Source organism: Oxyura jamaicensis, chromosome 1 (assembly GCF_011077185.1).
Source record: "Oxyura jamaicensis isolate SHBP4307 breed ruddy duck chromosome 1, BPBGC_Ojam_1.0, whole genome shotgun sequence".
NCBI lineage: Eukaryota > Metazoa > Chordata > Aves > Anseriformes > Anatidae > Oxyura > Oxyura jamaicensis.
In genome coordinates this window covers 37,919,868-37,936,023 of record NC_048893.1, presented here as the reverse complement: position 1 = coordinate 37,936,023, position 16,156 = coordinate 37,919,868, and the positions used below count along the sequence as shown (strand labels likewise).

The window sequence follows — 16,156 nt, the reverse complement described above, 5'->3', positions numbered from 1 at the left end:
AGTTCTCATCCATGCCCCTTCTCCATGCCAACATATTTCTTTCTTCCAACTTCTGATCACAAATTAGTAGTTTAGTAACTGACCTTGTAGTGTTTTGGACTATTATTCTATTTGGGTCTGCTTTCACCTAAATAACAACCATCTGGTGGTGTCTCAAATCAGATACGTGTGATGGACTGTGTATAATAACCAGTTCAAGGATTGTCAGGGGAAGGGTTAACATTCTTGCCCTGAGCAGAAGGACAGCAGCTGCATGCCATAAACTTAGCACAGAGATTGTCAGGGTAGAAGGCCTGGGTCAGCTGTAAAGAATTAAGCAAATCCCCCTACTACAAGAAGAGGGAAGAAGAAGAGTGGAATTAAGAAGTCCCTTTCTGTCTTTGTGTTTGGTTCATGGTGAAATAGATATCTGAGAATGTTTGAAGCATACCTCAACCCTTAGCCTCTACACAATTTTTCCTTATGGAAGGTCTTGCACCTTGATCTCACAGAACCTGAGCAATACATCTTCTGTTCCAGTAATGTGTGAAGTTTGAAGAAGGTGTGTAGAAAAGATGTCATGTCAATCTTCAAATTCTCTTTCTATTTTTCTGGAAATCTGTTATCTCCCCTCTCAATCTAATGTTTTGTCTCTGCAGGAAAGGTGGAAGTTTTACTCTGTTTGAAATGTTCCCAGTGCAAACCCTTCTTCAAGAGCAAGACTGAAGCATAAATGTGTCTTGTTTGTTCTGAAGAAGTATACAACATCTATGAGAAAACAATTTCCAAACGTAGAGTTCTGTGAAAGGTTTATCATAGGGATATGGGGAGATGGCACATCTTCCTCTTACAAATCATGTGATAGCTGGAAACAAAAGCGTGTGTCACAGGATATTATTGATGGGAAAAAAAAAAAAAAAAAAAAAGAAGAAGAAAAAAAAAGTACTAAGGGCTGGTTAACTTTGTATATCCAAAGTCTCTTTTGTGGAGAGCAGGAATGTGAAATACTGAAGCGTCTTGCAGAAAGAAGGCTTCCACAAAAAGACAAGGCTGAGGATGCTATTACAGCCTGGGACCATGGTAAGCGTATAGCCTGGATTCCTTGTGATGGGTGGGGAAGGACACATTCTGCTTTCTTGTTTCCTTCTGCTCTCTCAGGTTCTTTGAATTTGTTGAGGTGCCAAAGGTTATTGAGCTTTGTTTTTTTCTTTGTTCCTTCTTAGCTGTGGGTTGGAAAGCAATTTTTCTCTGTGTATGTGTTAATGTACGGTATGTGTATATACATACAACAAATATGCATAGATATAAATACATGTGTGTGCATACATGCAAAAACATCTTCAAGACTATAAATCTTTATATACCAACTTATGCAAAAGCAGAGCCATATGCTTATCTTTGTAACCATAAAGAATCCCATTGAAATCAGTAAGATTTCTTCCAGCAACTGGGGATGCGTGGGGTTTTGACTCTGTTTTGACAGCTCAGAGTAAAGGCTGGCTTTTTTTGTTCCGAGCCCAAATCCAGGCACTTGCTGTTTTTCAGAAGGCTGCTGCTCCTCTTGTGTCTTTGGAGGAACTGTCTGAGGGAGCAGCCACCTAGCTGAACCTTTGCTCCTGCCTTTCCTGACTTGTGTGAGTCTACACTTTATGAACTTACTTGTTTTCTCCGTAACTGTTGCTGCACTGCATGGCTCTGAAGCTGCTGTCTATCTGTAAGATTTAAAGTGAGACTCTTGACTTTATCTGCTGTTGACAATGGAAAAAGCAGATTTGTTCTGGCTTTCTATTTTTTGTAGGGGTAGGACTATATTTGATATATGAAAACATTTTTCAAAATGATTAGATCAATCCCTCTGTAATTTGATTTGTTGGGTGGGAGGAGGGGAGGTGGAGGGAAAAAAAATATTGTAGAATGTTTCTCAATAAAACTGCAACAACTAAGACTCCAGACCAACAAACACTTACACATGTGCCTAGCTTCAAGTCTGAGTTAGACCCAAGGGGCCTATATTTGTATTTGATTAATGACAATTATTTGAAGAGAGATGGACTGGGTGGAATCAACTGGAAAAAATATGTAGCTATAAAAATGTATGCTTACTGTAACGTATTTTTATACTGTTTCAGTTCTGCTATAGTCTTTTATCTTGCATATTTGGCACACAGCTGGAGATTCCTGACATAAGGAAAAGGTTGCACTGTCAAATTATGTTTAGTTTTAATCAGAAGTGCGTAACTAGGTCCCCATTTGCTAACATGAACCCACACAAAAACCCTGTTAACACCAGGGAACCTGCAGGCAGAATTGGGACCTTAATTTGAATGAGCTCCAGGGGCTCATCTCCCTTCCTTCCTTCCTTCCTCTGGTAGCTCTGGTGAGTTCAGTAGCTCTGACTGTGTGGTTAAAAGATTGACCTTACAGCATGAGAGCGGGGTGGCTTTGTTAGAAATCCCCTTGTACGTGTTCCATCTTGTCTGCACACAAACCTGGTTGTTTGCAGCTAGGTGTTTGAGAGCAAAGGCAGGCAGAGCCAGTACCTTGCGAATAAGAGCTTATGCATACGTGGGTGAGTGTCAAGCTTGTGAGGCTGCTTGCATGGGTCCCTGCCTTGATCCTCAGAGCAGCTCTGCCAGAGCCAACAGCCCTGCTGCTCCTGTTGCAGCTCAGACACGTCCCTTAGACCAGCTTTGGGAAGGAGAGCTGTCAGTGCAGGAGATGCGGTGCAGCCACCTAATTACCTGCTACTGGAGAGAGGACCTTGTCCCTGATGCTTTCTTTTCCTCTGTGGCAGACAGAAGGAGGAGGAACAGAGCACCTACATGGGGCATGGGACCTGCTCAGTCTGATTTGCAGCTTAGGAAAGACACTGCTTTGAGCTCTAGACACTACTTTGAGAGCACGACTCAGATGAAGAAAGCATGAACATGTCCACTCCTCAGCTGTTGGTGCTCCCTTCATTACAAGTGGTGAGAAAAAGCATGTGATTCATCTCAGCCTTAAGGTAAGGGTAGGATTTGGGTCCAGACTGAAGGCTGAATCCAAGATTTAAGCCTGTTCATTAAGTGTCTGGTGTGTCGGTGGAGATAGTTTTTGCTATGAAGGGTAGTTGTGACTTGTAAAGTGAACTAAATTGTTCTCTGGTCTCCAGTGACTGAGTTGAACAGATCTCCATGACTGTTCTGAGAGCTTGGTCATATTCCTCTCCCTTAGGTGCAGTATGTTTTCCTCAAAACCCAGGTGTCTAACCTGATCAGGAGAATCAAGTCCTGGAAGTGCCTATTTGTCTCCAGTGTTTTCAAAGGATGGCTGCTAGGAGACACAAACCATCAGGCACCATTCCTGCTCTGGAAGGAGAAACTGCAGTGACAGTTCCCTGGGGAAGGTCCTGCTGAGGCTGAGGGTGCCAGATGCATTTTGGTTAGGAGAAGAGCAGGCTTCCCTGGACTGTTCCTGGCTCAGGCTTATAGCTCCTTCTGGAAGTACTCCTTTTTCTTAAGTGTATGGGGTTTTCTTATGCAAAATGGAAAGCCTAATTGGCTTAGTTCACTGTAAAATCTCTTCTAGAGTTTGATCCCTAACTCACCCAAGAACTCAAAGAGAAATGCAGACAGGCTTGAGTAGCCTAATCCAGAATTAGAATTCAGCACATGTTCAGCAGTGCCTAAGCTCTTAACACAGCCATATCAAACACCACCCCAAGGTAATGCCTAATCCTGCTGTGTTACAAACAGGTATCTGTTAAGTTTTCTTTGGCACTTTAGCCACAGGAGATGGGTTAAGGCCACTGGTACTGAATGAAGGTGGAGGCTGCTACCTGACTGTATTTCAGAGCTAGGACACAGGTCAGGTTGGATGATAAATGTGCCAGCAGTCAAGATCCTTTGTGAAGCTGACACTTGGCTATACCTCTGTAGCCAAATGCTCACAAAGGTTAATGTAGCTTGGGTCTGAGCTGCTGCTCCAACCTCAGCCTGAAATGTCTTCCCCTCTGAACTGCTGGGTACTGCTGTGTGCTGTTTGGACAGCTGCAGAGCCCCACTCCCAAGGGACGTGCAGGCTTGCGCTGGGCAAAGTCTTGTATACACAAACACGGTTTTGTGTACTCCTTTGGAATCCATCTGCACAAAAGGCACCGTATAAACAGAAGATCACCAGTGCAGTACAACCAGGATTACATGTCTAAGCTCCATTAACACTATGGCTGCAATTGATTTTACCTTTTTTTGTAGTCATGCATAAGTGGAAACCACCAAGACTAAGACAAATGTCTGCACAAGGCTTGGCCATTCAGACAGCCCTGTTCTGGCCAAAGGTTTGGCCATGTGTCTATGTTCTGCTGAACTAAGAGAGTTGGTCAAACCCATATCATGTTGGGTAAGGCCTACTGGCAAACACCAGTTAACAGAAATGATGCTGCATCTCTCTCAGCACAAGATTGTTACCCACATAAGAAAATTAATCCACGACTCAGTACTGTGAATTCAGTGCATATAACAATAGACACAATAGAAATCATGCTTGCATTTTAACACCTTTGAAGGATACCCTTTGAGGCTTAGGTTAAGAGTTTCCCAGTCCTTTTGGTCCCATTGAGGTACAATTCCTACCACAAGAGTACAGGGCTGTAGCTGGGATGGCTCACCAGGAGAGTTTAGCTTTCCCAGAGCCTGTTATGCTGTGCCAAAATCATACACAAATGTCCTGTAGAGACTATTCAGTGAACTGCTGGGAAAACACAGGAGCCATGGATAAATCATTTAGCAGAAATTGCTACGTTTGAAATGTCAGGGAGATTACTGAAGTATAATGGAGGGGGAGAGAGGTTTCAGATTTTATTTTCTATCAAAATGTTTTTTGTATCTCTATAAAGACTCCATAGTAAACAAACAGAATGGTGTTATAGTGGCCTAATGTAGTTGGTTTTATATCAGTTATTTAGATGCATTCTTGTATTTAACAACAAATTCCAGAGCCAGGCAGAGAAGCCAGTTCTAGCGCTGTGGCATGCCTATATATTGTTAATGTGTAAACTACTAATGCAGCACTAGCAAGTGTGGTACTAAAAAAACTGCATTCCACATATGTTATAAAGAGAGAATAATTATTGGGCCCTATTGAGTGCAAATTTCTTCAGTTGCTTATGATGACAAGCTATCAAAAATGAAAGCTTTGGCTTCAATTTCATCATTTTCCAGCTATTGGTCATGAATTTCTGTGCTTGAAGAGCAGAATCTGTGCTGGGGTAAGGATTTGAGCCCCAGACCTCCCTCATTTTGGATGCCATTTGAGGGCCTATGTTTTTGGCTATTTGGTGGTGGTCCACTGTTTGTAGTTTTGAGCAGAAATTCCATTCTCCAGCAGAGAACTCTTTCCCAATCAGTGTTTCATTGAAGCTGGCACCAATGCTTCATTTAAAGGCACAGCCCATGAGGATGAAGCAGGGAAGAATCCTGCAGGACAAATTACGCATGAACTTAACGTAAGACATGTGGTGCTGTCAAAGCAGTAATTTCTATATGGTAATGAATTTCATTAGTAAGCTCAAGGTCTTACCAATCTTTAATGCATAGCCTCTGCTCCAGCATAGGGATACAATTTTTAAGCTTTTAGACAAAAATAAATGTATAGATGTATATAAATAAAAATGGAAACAAAACTGAATGCAAATAATTTATTAGAAGAAAAACTGTATGTGAACAATTGAGACAGGTTAATACATTTTAATATATGCAGCTTGGGAAAGTCATTTTTGAAAGGAAGAGGGAGGAAACATTTAAATACGTGAATACTAAAGTAATGCTATCAGAAAGGAGTAACTACCTAAGCAGGTTGGGAGTGGGAATAAACAGGTGGAAGATTTTCAAGCAAGGAAAGGGAAAAATCCCCTCTGGAAATATCATTGGAAACAAATGGAACTGAACAACTTGCCTCATACATGCATAAAATTGGCCAAATGAGACTAGATAAAATTCAAAAACGGCACTTGTTGTTTTTTGTTTCCTCTGAAGGTGATGACAAATCTCTTGGTGGTTTCAGTAGCTGGTTTGTGCTGACCCAAAGGGTTACCCACAGCTCAGCTCTGGGGGTGGAAAATCTCCCAGCAGTGGGACCAAAGGAGCAGGATGAGAGGAGACAGGGTTAATAGGCAAAGCCTGACTGGAAGAAAGCTAGGGCCACATTGTTGTCTCCTTTTCACTTCTTCCAAAAGGAGGATTCAACACCAAAACAGTGCTGCAATTTTCATAATCTTCTTAATTAAAGGCTGTTTGTACACAACCTAAAGGCTGGGTTGCATTAAGCTGCAATCCAGAAGCTAGTTCAGCCTTACTCTGAGTGGTATGAAACGAGGAGCAGGAGTTGGTATGGGTAACTTTCTAATGCATTTTTCTGATCAAGAGCAGCCTGACAGCAATGCATGCATATTCATTTCTTTTAATCTCTCTTGAAGGCCATTTACATAACCAGCTAGCTGAGAAATGAAATGTTGTCATGTTATCCTACTGCCTTCGTTCATAAATATCTTGCCTTAATCAGGTTGGAAAGTCTGTAGCACTGCATGCAGCTGACACCACATTCCAGCAGTAATCACACTTTCTACTCATCACAGGAGGCCCCACACCTCAATGTTGTCTTCACCTGAAGAGTCTGCAGTCTGGAAACACTGCAGGCAGCAGCTGTACTGAGTGATGCTTGGCGTGGTGAGATTTTGTTACCCCCAAGAAAAAAAAACACTCACTTTCCTTTCACAATGTGCATGGCTGCGTATCAGACTGGCACCTGCAATGGGCATCTGATGTTAAACAAGCCTTGGTCAGCATGTATCTGATGGGACTGTTTTATTGCCTCAGTTAATACTATGGTGTTAGAGATGTCAGGCTGCACTTTTTATGTTTGTGTACTTGGCACTATGTAGTGCTAATCGCATCAGCATTCCTTATATGTGGCACTACTTTCTTCAGTTTATGGGATACAAAAGTTTGAATGTTGAATATTTCATAGTTCTACTTAAATATGTTTCCAAAGTCCAGTTTTGGAAAGAAAATACTTAAGCTTTTTTTTTTTAAATAAATAAATAAATAAATAAACTGGGTTTTGAGCTGGAAGTAAGAGAAATATTTATAGTGTAGATAAGTGAGAGTTTTCATGGAATCTCATGGCAGGAATATTTCATTGGAATGCCTCTGCTCTGCATATTAAGGGAACATATAATGGGATATAAACGAGTGGAAAAAATCATCATGGCACTTTGAGAAGGAAATAATTGCATTTTATTACCCATTTGGGCATCATGAAGCAACTTCACTTCTAGTTTGACCCTTTAGTGTTGCTAACAAGTGTCACCTAGTTTAATAAAAATATCATTATCTTTTACTTAGACTGCAACTCTAAGTCTTTATTTGAGCTGGGCAGAAGAAGGAAATTCCATTTCATATAGTACTTGTCATTTCAAATTAGACTTTACACTGGCTTGGAAATAAAAATAAATGTGAACATCCTCCAGGAGAAGGAATTGAGGGTTGGCCAGAACCTTGTGGGACCCACCTGGCTGGAGGTTGAAGAGCCAAAGCAGAAGGTGGTAGGAAACCATGTAGCTTTTTCCCTGCGACCATTTTTATTTTGCAAACCTGTGCTTAGCTTTCTTTTTGTATTTAAGTACCACCGACTTTCCAGGGATTAAATTCACATTTAAGTTTGAATGGGGATGAATCCAAGAGAGTTCATAAATCATCTCATTTGAATGAGGAGGCTGATGGCTGGAAGCCATCACAGCTGTACTGCTGGTGCTCCCCAGGTACGCATAAGGACATGCTAGGCCTGCCAACCAAGGAAAACACAGGTTTCTTTTATGTGAAAAGGGTCGACGGAAGTTTGGAAGCTACCTCATCAAGTACACTTCTACAAAATAGAACTGATACAGGAATACAATATGCTAGGCAAGGAAGCTAATCCTAAATGCAGAAGGAGGTTTGCACACAGAGAATGAAGCTTGTTTAGGATGGAGTCAATGTACTCTCTGTATTTTAAGATCTACAGATTGCATATTAAATTCTAATAAAACAAACAAAACCCCACAAAATAGTATCTTAGCATGACCTTTATCCATCTTTCATCAACACTGAGCAAGGTACCTCTTTAATCTGCTTAGTCTGTGCTGGCTGGAGGCCTGGGAACCAAAACCTTTACACGCTGGCAGCTCAACAGCCACTACTTCACTACCATCTTGGCTGAGTCAAATTCATTTTTATTAATTAATTTATTGTGTAATATAGGCAGCAGGAGGACATTTCAAACACAATAAAAATCTTCAAAGATATATACCCTACTAAAGACATCAAAACATGTTTCATATCTAAGGTATAGATACAAAGAGGTTAGAATTGCCTTGACAGTGATGCATAAAATAGTTGGTTGTGCGTAACAGCTACGTCTTTATCTGAGTTTACTAAGGTGACCAAGAAGAAACTGGGATTTTATTTACATATTATTAAAATCAAATTCACAATATACATCACGTCTTGAAAATTCTGTGATAATAGTGTTTACGGATATATATATGGTCAAGAATTTATTTCGATTTAATGTCAACACTTGATACACTTTAAAACCTGTTAAAAGAATGTTATTACATAAAGGTAAGGACAAAGAAAGGTTAAATAAAATATTTTGAATATGAAGAAATTTTTGTCAGTCTTTGTGCATATGCAATTTCCAAAGCCTTATGAACTAAGACACAGAAAAATATTTCCTACCCTTATTTATAAAAACAAATGGTATTCAGCAGACCAATTAAAAGTACAGTTTGGAATTAATTAAATCTATTCACAGATTTCCGCTGACAAATATTGTTTCTTGAAACCACAGATATAGATAACAGAATATTTTTAACAGAATATTTTTTAAAGATTTTTAAGATTTTTTTTAAAGATTTTCTTCATTTTCTATTTCTTGTACAAGATTTCTGTGTTGTTATTGTTATTACTGTTCATGTTGCAAAAGATTATTCCTGAAAATTCTAAAACATAATTTTTACTTCATTTCAGTGAGTAAACTAAGGGACCTCATTTACATGACAACTTGGAGATTCAGTGCTTGAATTGTTTTACATGAAAAGCCAGACTTTTTGTTTAATGATATTCTTACTGAACAATTCAAGGGAAAAAATGTGAACTTTTCCTTGATAAATCATGTCCAAATTGAGCAGTTTGTGGAGTGTTGATCAAAACCAGAACACTTCAGTTAAAATGAGCTAAGACAGTGGATTAGGAAAGAAGTAGTGTGAATACCCCCTATTTCTCCTCCCCACAGCTGCCTTCCCCAGCTGAGCTATGTCCCTGCCTTGCACTGCAGCCAGGAGGATTTTCAAAACACATCCCAACTGGGTGATGGTGGGACCATCTTCCTTCCTGGGAGCAACAGTCTCAGTCTCATGGAGGAGGTGAAATCACACAGCTGTTGGGATATTCTAGGAAAAAAAAAAAAAAAAAAAAAAAAAAAAAAAAAAAGTGGGCTATCTTTGCTTCCCACCAGCTAAAGAGGACCAACAAGCTGTCATAATTATCTGCACTTCAAGCGAGTAGTGTGCAAGTACCTTTACTCTGTCTTGCCCTTATATCAGTGAAATGTTTGGAGCTTTTATTGCTTTTAGAAATAGAGACTTGTAAATTGGGAAATTAGATCAAATGCAAAGGTCTTGGTACCATTTGCAACCCTCATGCACACTTTGATAGTATCAAATGTGATTGCTGAAAAATATATACTTAACCAAAGATTAGAGTAGAGACTGTCCATAAACTTTCAGAGCAGAACCTTATTTATCTGCCCTCTATATTTAATCTGCTTCTCGCCTCAAAAAAAAAATATAAATAAAAAATGAAAAAATCTATGTAGTTCTGTAAGGACCAGAATTATGAAAACCTGGTTTCCAAACACTCTATTCTTATGATTGACTAACTTTTTTAATGAGTTATATGAAGACACAAGCTTCCACTTTATTATATATCCGGGAATCCACATTGGCTATCAGCAATCACAAGGATCTCTTCCCTATGTCTGTCAGAGAATTCTCATGATTTTTTTTGAAACCTTTACCTTAATATCAGATTAGGTCCAAACACTATGAGAAAGGAAACAAAGATAACTGACTGAGAACAGGAGCCTTGCTTCCTTCCAAAATCATTTTAAAATGGCTCTACATCCTTATCAAAGGAATAGGTGAATTAGATATGTAGATTAGAATGATTTATAAAGCTTTTTTTGGTGGGGTAATTTAATTCTCATGTCCTCATAATTTATTTCACCTTGAGAAATATTCAACCGTCATCCCATTTTACTGGAACTTTTTGAAAGGAAGAAAAGGAGATACGCAATATTAAAATACCAAGTCTGCCTTTGTCAAGAGTGCCAGTGATTTGTAGTGCTGGGAAGTCCTGTGCGGCTGAGGTTTAGACTGAATTAAACTCTGCAAGTCTGACTGTATTTTAGTGCTGAGCCATCAGGTGTGAATATTTGCCTGGCTGAAAGAGCCCTCATTTGTTACTACTGGCTAGACGTGGCGACCATAAATCTGAAGTAAGGAAAGGCACCGGGCTGAACTGGCATCCCAAAATATTCAGGCTTCTAAAACCCCCGAGTATTCTGTTATATGCACCCTGAAATGTTGACGCCTGTCTGACTGGAAACAATAACCTTGTATGGCAACAGTACGTGGAACAGGAGGCCAAGCATCTGAGGGGCAGTTCATTCTGCACTCCCTAGCTATGGTTGCTTCAAGTTTGAATTAGCTCTTTTCTTCCATGACAGCTATTTCATTAAAAAAAAAAATCAAAACATACCAGTTTCTCTGAAAACATGATTAATGAGGTTCTCAGGTTCAGGAGTGTATCAGAGAAAAGCATTTACCTGGAAGGATGGAAACCCAAATTCAACTCTACTCAACTGAGTGGTTCCCCGAGGGGAGCTGAGGCTGGCTCTCTTTCTGCCTAAGGTGAGTAACTAATCAGTAGGTTACAGATAATATTCCAGCTGGTCTCCTGGAATAGGTTTGTTTTCTTGATCCACATATAACAGGAGATATTGGTTTTGTTCATGTTGGAACAGGCTCTGAAACCTCAGTATATTTCATGAGTTGGAATTACTGCCTTTCAGCCAGCCCTAATGTGACCCTTGCTTTTACTGTACCCAAGGGCAGTTATTGTGATACTGTGTGATGGGTTTCTCGTAAGTCCACATGAAGATCCAGTGGGGAGGAGATAAAAAGTAGCCGCAGAGATAGTAATGGTTTCCTTGTTCTAATATCTTGCTCAGAGCTAGAAGATACAGACCTCAGTTATGATGCTTATTAGGATATATAGAGAAATACGTACTTAACCAAATTAAGGAAACCGAAAATATTTATTTACCTAATAAAGAAAAAAGAGAGAGAGAGAGAGAGAGATAGTATTTAGAGGTTTTTGTATGTGGGTGGTCATCAGAGCTGGCTGGTAAATTTTTAGTTCTGTTATATATGCCAAATAAATTGAAGAGGCCTAAAACAAAGGTGAAGAGTTCACTGAAGACATGACTGAACCAAGAGCTCAGCATCAAGCAGCCAAACCCCAGTGACTTGGATACAACTTCTGTGTGCTCAGCTGCTTAAGGAGAGACTCAAGGCAGTTGACATCTGTCTACAAAGTAGTTTTGCTTATACCGCAGTTCTTTCTGCACTCTGTGGTCAGTGGCAGAGACGGTCAAAAAATATATAGGAGACTACTCACCACAAATAAGCATCCAAAACCCTAGCCATTTAAATTGACTGCATGGAATAATGTTTTACCCTGTTGCTTGTTCTGTTGAGTAACAGATCTTTATGGTTTGTGATAGAGATGCCATTTCATGCCCTGTTTCCTTCAACAACCATTAATATGTCTGTTAGGTCATCCAGGCTACAAGCTGCCAGACAAAGCCTGGGTTTGCTCTGGGTTATGTTCATCTGTAGATCTTTCTAGAGCTCAATTTTTCCCTCTATATATATTATAGAGATCTATAAATCTCTAGATCTCTTTATATATTTTAGGGATCAATAAAGAACTCTACTGTTCTCTCTCTATATATTATAGAGATAAAACCTATAGAGATCATATGTAGATGATCTAGAGTAAATCTATAGTTCATCTATAGATCTCATTAATAGTTCATCTCTACACGAAGGTAATATTAATCTGTAAGAGCTGGAGAAATTAGTGCATGTTTAACAGAAGAAATTTTTAAGAACTTCAAACCTTTTAAAAACACTTGACCTAGGCATATCCCTGTTACATGTTACATTAACATCTGGCATCAGGAAAGGAAAGGAATAGAGAATGGGTCTTCAGCTGTAAAAAAACAACTTTTGAGGTCTTCATCCTTGAAATAGAATCATCAGTTAGACGCTGTGCAGTGTATCTAGGCTGCAACAGAGGTGCCACAGCTGTGTTGCTGTTGCTTGTTTTACCAGCATATGTTTTTAAGCTATCGTAAATCTCTATCACTCTCTCTCATGCACTCTCTTTCTCTTTTTCTCTCTTTTCTCCTTGAACTGGTGCTGTTTTGTTTAAAATAGAAGGAGATATTTCCATTATCTATTCTAAATGAGACAAAGGCTGCAAATAGCAGTGCCAATGTTCTGCCACGGGGCAGTACAGATAAATAGGAAAGTAACTTCTTCATGAAAATAAACAAATAAATAAATAAATAACCATTGATCTCAGCATGAATTTCTTATATTTCTTTCCATACTGGATTCTTTTTGCTGTGAAGTCTATTCACGCTGAGATTTAATTCCTTAAGAAATTTGTGCAGCTCCCTAAATAGTTACAGAAATGCTGTTTATGCCTTTGGTATTTTTCCTGCAAATGGAAAAAGCAGAAAATATAAATTAAGCCTTGAGGCATTTCTCTTTATTATCAACTCTCCTGTGATCTCTTTAAAGAGAGATTTCTGGAAAAATAAGAGCTGAGCAGTACTTCAGCACAAGACTTCTTTCTGCTGATGCAAAGCATTGTTAAAATACTATAATTTTTTAACGATAGGATAACTAGGTTTTGTAATGTTTGCTGGATATACATTTATATACATGAATTGGAAGTTACTATTCCTAACCTTCTGACTCTCATAATACCTTTCTGAATATATAATCAAAACCATCTAAGTTTCTGAAATCTGAAATATAGACCTATAGCACAAATTGTTCATCTACTCTCCCACCATAGCTGATAATAGCTGCATTGCCTGAGGGCAATTCATTCCACCTCGTATTAGGATGAGATGAATTACACTTTGGAAATGTCTCTCCACTGATCAAGGAAGGAGCCTGCGTGATGATCTTAGATTCAACCCTCAAACTTTCCAATATCTTAAATCAGGAGAGCTAAGTCTCACCACAGAAAACATGCTACTTGGATAACTGGGACTGGCTTTATCTCACCAACCGTCCACATCCGATGTGTTCAATGTAGGCTGCCCAAGCTGAGGCACGGCTCCTTCATTCTGCAGCACCTATGTAAAACAGATTAGATGCTCTGTCTAATTCCACATTTACAGGTTGACTTTTTCCTGGAAAGCCCTGTGCAAGCTACTGGGCAAGAAGACTGTGATATATCCATCCTTGGATATTTTCAAGACAAAGCAAGCACTGGCCTGATCTGGTGCTGCTGACAGTCCTGGTCTAGATGGGCCCACATAGATCCCTTTCAGCCCACATTTCTATGTTGTTGCTGTTGTTTCCCTACTGATAACAAAAGAAGTCCAGATAACTAGTTCTGGCATAGGCAGTGATGATTAGGAGAGATGAATGCCATCCCTGGTCTGCTTCTGTACAGTTCGTTCTATTTTGATTGCAGAAAAGTATTTCTGAAGGTTTGTGGTAACCAGAAACAAAGTCTTCAGTAGTAATAAACATTAACTCATGATTTTATTGATACTTAAATATAGAAATGGTAAGAGTTATCTCTAGCTGGACTAATTTAGGACAATCTGAGAAAGGCATTTATGTCACATAATATACGTTCTTCAAAGTGAATATCCACTTGTTTTGGTAACTGTGGCAGAAGCTTCGACAGGTAGCCTAAACTAGACATCTAATGTGCAAATAGCTAAAAATGAGTGTTTGGTCAGGTTTCTTGTAGCTGGAAAGTCAGCTCTTTTTCTAAAGAATTTTATGTCTTCTTTCTCACCTTTCAATTACTTCAGAAGCAGAGATTTTAAAGTAGATACAGCTGCTTGAAAGGGAAAAAAAATGTTTCTTTTTAAGAAGAACAGATTTATCTATTATTTTTATTAAAAGAAAAGTGGTTTTAGAATTAGCCTTTTATCTTTTTTTCATTATAAATTTAGGCCTTTTACCACATACTGGTTTCTTTAAATGTATGGGTACTTTTTTTTTTTTTTTTTTTTTTTTTCACAGTAAATTAAGTATTTTAGGTTCTTATAGAGAACAGGAACATTTCAGATAAACTAAATCTTTCTTACTCTCCAAAACTTTTCATAGTAAGTAAAACACTGTATGTGCTCTTACTGAACAGGAACAAGGGCTTGAGGTGTGTTTTTGCATAATGAAACATCCAGAAGAAGAGGGAGAGAGAGAAACAAATTTTTAAGCAATAGGATGGCACTAAACCCTGAACTGCAGAGGAGGAGAGTAGCAATGACAGAGAAGACTGCTTTGGATTACTGCAGGCAATGTTCTTACTATTTTTGGAGCATTACACATTAGCTGTCTAACAGAGATATCAGCATCGATTCTTCAAAGATCAATTCTTGATCAATTGAGTTTCAGTGCATATAATTTCTGGAAAAAGTGATTTGTTTTGTTTTTGTTTTTAATTTGTGGGTTTAGCCGTTCTATTATCTCTTGTTCCAACTCTTTTCCTGCACTGATGGCTTAAACCTTATTTTAGGGACTTGTGTTGCCAGCCACCATGTTACCTGAACACTTTCCAGGTAAGTTAGAGGGCAGCAGTGTACTCCCTGAAGGCTCTTCTGGCTCTTCTCCTTTTTCAGTTCTAGAAAACTCTGTTTGCCATGGGATGTTCTTTGGGGAAAAGAATGAGAAATGTTCTGGTTATGATAAAATGTACTCTATCGAATAAAAGGGGCTGGCAAAGCTTCTGAACTGTGGTCAGGCCCTGGATTCATTTAATCTCCTCTGGAAGTTCATTCCATATTTTCTTTCTGCAGTCGCACATGAAGGGCTAGATCCCCAGCTGGTTTAAGTCAATATGGCATCACTGACATCAGCTGTCTGTTACCCAGGATAATCTGGGTGTTACAACATTCTGGCCTGCAGAAACCTAGGCAGTACGATGGCTTCCAGCCCTGAAGTAACTCACACAGAACCAGTGTGAGTATCCCTGCACTGCCCCCCCCCAGTATCACTTCAGGTGCCGAACCATGTGAACATGAGACTTTTGAGAGCTGAAGCAGGTCACTGCTGTGCCTAATTTACTGAAGTTTTCCAGCTAAAGAGAGCAAAGGCATTGGAGTAGCAAAGGAGTGGAGTCCAGCAAGGCCAATATCAGACCTGTGCTGGAGACATGAGTGGGGTGAGCTTGTTTTCCAGAGACACAGAGTCTCCTGGGGCGTTGGATCAGTGATACAGACTCAACACTCAGCTGCATTCCTTGGCTGCCAAAACCCTGTCAGGCACTATATTGCTTCTGTGGAATCAGTTCGGAAGTGTCCTTCTGCAAGGACACAATATATCCCAAAACCCATCTACCTGGCTAGCATGACCTATTCATATATAATGGAGATACATCTGCTTGTTGGTTTGCAAGAGCTAGAGATCCTATCCAAAGTCTTTGGATATAGTTGTGTTCACCTTCTTCTCTGGCATCTGAATTAATGTCATTTTTCATTTCATAAGTATAAGCTGGCTATTTAACATCCTTGAAAAAATACTCTCCAAATTCCTTACTGAAAGCTTCACAGAAGGGGAGAGAACAAACTTTTAAAGGATCAGCTGCCCGAACACGTCTAGTTCCAGGATCTCGGAGGACATCCTTGTTTAGCCTGCAGCTGAATATGGATCTTCTGCAGGTACTGAGTGCCGCAGGTGTCTGTGCTGATTTAAGTGCTAAGACTGCTTGCTGAATCTGCATTTGAGTCGCTGGGCTAGATCTTATGCAAGCAGTGGTCAAAGAAGGCAGCCTACCAGAGG

General features: G+C 39.5%; 1 long non-coding RNA gene across 3 annotated transcripts; it reads left to right on the top strand.

Moving 5' to 3' along the window:
- Positions 1-337: 337 nt before the first annotated feature.
- Positions 338-10,763, top strand: LOC118168048. 3 transcript variants are annotated; one of them, XR_004751363.1, is made up of 5 exons: positions 338-541; positions 975-1,059; positions 1,496-1,613; positions 2,774-2,989; positions 10,754-10,763. It is a non-coding gene; the product is annotated as an uncharacterized LOC118168048 (long non-coding RNA). The 3 variants fall into 3 exon arrangements; XR_004751349.1 differs by having other exon boundaries at positions 956-1,059; XR_004751342.1 differs by lacking the exon at positions 338-541 and having other exon boundaries at positions 915-1,059.
- The last annotated feature ends 5,393 nt before the right edge of the window (positions 10,764-16,156 follow it).